Source organism: Galendromus occidentalis, unplaced genomic scaffold (genome assembly GCF_000255335.2).
Source record: "Galendromus occidentalis unplaced genomic scaffold, Mocc_1.1 scf7180000077150, whole genome shotgun sequence".
In the NCBI taxonomy this organism is placed as follows: domain Eukaryota; kingdom Metazoa; phylum Arthropoda; class Arachnida; order Mesostigmata; family Phytoseiidae; genus Galendromus; species Galendromus occidentalis.
The window spans coordinates 10262-14995 of NW_003805138.1; the positions used below are offsets into that span (position 1 = coordinate 10262).

The 4734-nt window shown below is 50.8% G+C and overlaps 1 pseudogene; it reads left to right on the top strand.

Moving 5' to 3' along the window:
- Window positions 1–946: 946 nt before the first annotated feature.
- On the top strand, window positions 947–4435 carry LOC114828101 (SCAN domain-containing protein 3-like; annotated as a pseudogene).
- Window positions 4436–4734: the final 299 nt, after the last annotated feature.

A 4734-nucleotide genomic window follows, 5' to 3' on the forward strand; every position in this document is an offset into this window, starting at 1 on the left:
CAGCCTCGCAGAACTTAAAAGCTATCAACAGTGAGGTGAAGGACAGATTTCGCAGGACTGATACTCATGAAACTGCCGGAGGAGTACACGCCGCTGATACAGAGCTTATCAAGCCGGATGGATGACATCACTACGGAGTCTGTGAAGGAGCACTTACTCGCCGAGGCAGCTCGTCAAGAATGCAAGAAACAGGAGTCTAACACATTTTTCATCAGGGACAGCGATGTGAAATCTTGAACCCGCAGGGAAAACTGAGTGCTATCGCGAACTGCACACAAGATGAATTGTACCGACTCCAAGTCCAGCCAAGCTCTAAATTGACGGTGGCCACGACAAGGGATAACTACCAGCAATGGCACGACCGACTGGCTCACTAGCACACAGCTGGGATGAAGAAAATGTCTCTGAGTCTGGTGACATTATTTGTCGAATGTAGCATCCCCGTCGAGAAACCGGGCTGTACGCCGTGTGCCGAAGGTAAGCAACACCGAGGAGAGTTCTCCATATCGCAGACAAGAGCGGAGGAGAAGCTGGAGCTCCTTCTCAGTGACGTGAGGGACCGGTGAGCATTCCGAGCCTCGGAGGGCAAAGATACTTCGTCTGCTTCATGAAATCAAAGTCCGAGGTCTTCGGGAAGTTGGTCGACTTCATCCGAGCGGCCGAGAAAAGCACCGGGAGAAGTCTCAAGACCCTGCGTACCGACAATGGTACTGAATACGTCAACGAACGAGTGTCGAAGTGTTTGAAGGAGCACGGAATACGTCATGAGACTACCGTCAAGTGTACGCCTGAGCAAAACGGCGAAACGGAAAGAGCAAATTGAACGCTTGTAGAAAAAGCGCGATCAATGTTGGCGCGAGCGAAACTCAGCCAAACGTTCTCGGCTGAGGCGATCAATACCTCATGTGTGTTGAAGAACGTCTCTCCAACATCTGCGGTCCCCGGCATGACTCCGATGGAGGCGTGGGCCGGCTTGGAGCCCAACCTGCAGCATCTACGAGTTTTCGGATTTTTAGCACACGGACATGTGCCTAGGGAGCGCAGAGGAAAGTGGGACTTGAAATCCAAGGCATACATCTTCGTCGGCTACTGCAGTAACTCCAAGGCGTATCGACTGCTGCCTCTGGATAACCTGTCAGCTGTGGTCAAGCTAAGGTATGTTATCTTCCACGAGAATCAAATGGTGTCGCAGCATATAATATCAAGATCGAAGGGTCGACTGGCGAAGATACTGGCGGCTACCAATTTACCAAAGCGGCGCAGGGTGGAATGGCGGATGGATCTGAGTCCGTCGGATCTCCGACTTCCATGTCATCGAATTCGGTTACTCAAACGTCGGATACAGCGGTGGACACCGGGTCCGAGAACACCGGCGCCGGCGATGAACCAGCGACGGGAAACTCGGAAAACGAGGTACGAACATCGACTCGTGAAAGACGCGTACCAAACTGGCGGGAGGAATACGTCCGTAAGTGTACGGACGACCAGCGATGCCCTGACTCGGACATCCCTGATGATCGCGATGCGCCAATTACTGTGAAGGAAGCGTTGTCAAGGTCGGATGCTGAATGGTGGAAACAAGCCATAGAAGAAGAGATGCGATCACACGAAATCAACGGAACATGGCAGCTGGTCAGGCGTCATCCTGGATAAATGGTTATGTATTCAAGGTGGATTTTGCGCATCAAGCTTGATGGTGAGAGGCGAGTCGACAGGTACAAAGCGCGAATCGTGGCGCGCGGTTGTGGACAAACACCTGGCGTCTATTTCGACCAAAGTTTCTCGCCCGTCGTGAGAATGACAACTTTGCGCATCCTTCTCGCCAACGCCGCTCGGCTGGTAGATTTAACAACCGGACGTCGGACCGTGTACCTCAACGGAGATCTTCGGGAGCGCGCCCTAATGAGAAAGCCTGGAGGATATGGTTCAGAGCAGCGGTGGCCAAATGGGGGTCCGCGGACCACTGGTGGTCCGCGACCTATATTTTGGTGGTCCGCGGAGCATTCTGTCCAGTTTACACCAGAGGGAGCTTATCTGACACGAGCACAGCCCATGACTTTCGCGGCGGAATCTGCACAGCCCTATGTGCGTCAGTCATGAGACGGCCGCGCGTGCTGCTGAAGGCGCATTGGATACGAGACGTGATTGTGTATGTACCTGTGCTCTGCGTGTCGAAGTTTCACACACCACACGCCGAGCGAGCAGATGATTCCGTCTCGATTTGGAACGTCCGTTCCTAAATATTTGTGCTTGGGTATCGCGCACATGGGTTCAGTCGAATGTGTACGCGCCGCGGACTGTTCGATCGAGAGTGAGCTCGAGCCTGGCTTCTAGCCTTGTTTCCGGAAGGCGTCACCCAAGTTCATTGAAGAATCCCCAGCAGTTTCCTCGGAATGGGCGGGAAGAGTCAGGCCAGAATCCAGAGCTTCTTCAGGAAGCGAAAACACGTTTCCGCGGACGCCGATGACAACCCATCTTTTGGAGAGCTAGCCACTGAAGGGGAAGTACGATATCCTGTTATTGACTTGGAGGAAGAGGCCATGCCGTTAATTGAGTCGGAGATACAGATATCTGGGACCTCGAACTTCTCTCCGGTCAGGATAGGTGGCAGAATAGCGGCATCGGGGAGGCCGAAAAAGCAGTACAAACGCACGCGGAAGTACGATGCGAGCTATCTCAGATTCGGATTCATTCAAGAGCCCGGTAGCGAATTCGAGCCTAGGCCGCTGTGCATTGTTTGTTCGGAGTGCCTATCGAATGAAGGAATGAAGCCGTCCAAACTTCAGAGGCACCGAGATTTGAAACATCCCGATCTGGCTTGCAAACCGTTGGAGTACTTTCAGAGAATGCGAGACGAACTCAAGCAGCAACAGAATTCAATGAGAAATATGACCCTTGGTGACAATAACTCCCAGATGAGAGCCTCGTATCTGATATCGCTCGAAATCGCGAAGAACAAGAAAGCATACGTCATCGGCGAGGAATTGATAAAACCATGCATCCTACTGGCGAGTCAGGAGGTGATCGGACACGACGCTTACCAGAAACTCAGAGGTATCTCCCTGTCGCGCAACACGGTGAAACGGAGAATCGAGCACATGGCCGATAACATCCAAGATCAAATTATCGATTTGGTCAAGAAGTCGACATTCTACTCGATCCAGATCGACGAGTCAACAGATCTGACGAATAAAGCCGTATTGGTCTGTTTCGTCAAGGTCGAACACGACGGAGAACTCTTGGAGGAACTTCTCTGCTCTGTGGAACTGCCGGGTCGGACCGAACTAGGCTCCGAAATATTCCGAGTCCTTGTACGGCTTTTTCGTAAGATCATAGCATACCGTGGAAGAACTGCATTGGGGTATGCACGGACGGAGCCGCTAATATGACAGGACGTCTGATGGGTTTCACAGCAAGAGTCAAGAAGGTCGGACACCCCAACTTGCTGAGCACCCATTGCATCATACATAGGGAACAACTGGTTGCGAAACGACTCTCTCCACAATTGCACAGCGTTTTGTCTGATGTGGTCCGCATTGTGAACGAGATTCGTTGCAAACCATTGAATTCGCGTATCTTCGAAGCTCTCTGTGAGGAAATGGGTTCTCAGTTTTCCCATCTCCTCTTGCATGCAGAAGTCAGGTGGTTGTCTCGTGGGAGAGTTCTCAATCGACTTCTTTCTTTGTTGCAAGAAGTTAAGGTATTTTTCCAGCAGCAGACAATTCGACGTCCTTAGCTATCATGTCCGATGTAGATTGGAAAAGCCAAACTATCATACTTGGCCGATATTTTCTCTCATTTGAATGAGCTGAATTTATCCTTACAAGGGAAGCATTGCGATATGTTCACGCTGCGAGCGAAGATTGACGGCTTCCGTAAAAAACTAGTTCTTTGGCACGCCGCAGTCTCAGAGAAAGATTTTCCGATGTTTCCTAATTTCGATGAGTTCTCGAAGCAGAATCACCTCAGCGAGGGAGTGGTCGTAATCGTCCGGGAGCATTTACAAACCCTCATGGATTTGTTCGGTAAATACTACCCGGAGCAAGAAGATCCCAGGAATGGCAGTCTCTGGATTCTGGATCCGTTCACCGCGAAAATTGACGACACGAACTTGTGCATGAAAGGGAAAGAAAGCTTGCTGGATCTCGCTTCAGATGCGAGCCTGCAGATGAAGTTCCACGCTTCGTTGTCGAGAGCTCATTTTTGGCTCGGAGTTGGACAAGAATACCCGATGCTGAGCGCGGAAGCGATGAAGATTTTGGTGCAATTCTCCACAACTTACCTCTGCGAGAAAACGTTTTCATCTGTCACTGCCATCAAGACTAGATATCGGACTTCCCTCGAGATGCACGCGGAACTTCGACTAGGAGTTACGAATCTAGCGCCTCAGATCGACGCGATCTTGTCGTCGAAGCAAGCACAGGTATCGCACTAATTCTATTTATACACGTTAACGTAGGTTGCGTGAACGTTCTTAATTGTTTTCGAACTCGGAGTCCATGGAGATTGTGAAAACTCCTGCGCAGCTCCTCTTTGCTATCTCTATCATGCTTGTATTTCGAAGAGGTGAAATATCTGGTGCTATGAAGATAAATTAAGTGCATTCTTGATGTATTCTGGCCCCCTTCTTCTCGCGTTCTGATTTTAAAACGGGTGACCTAAATTTTGGTGGTCCGCGGGGTCCGTCGCCATGACTTTGGTGGTCCGCGGGACGAAAAAGGTTGGCCACCCCTG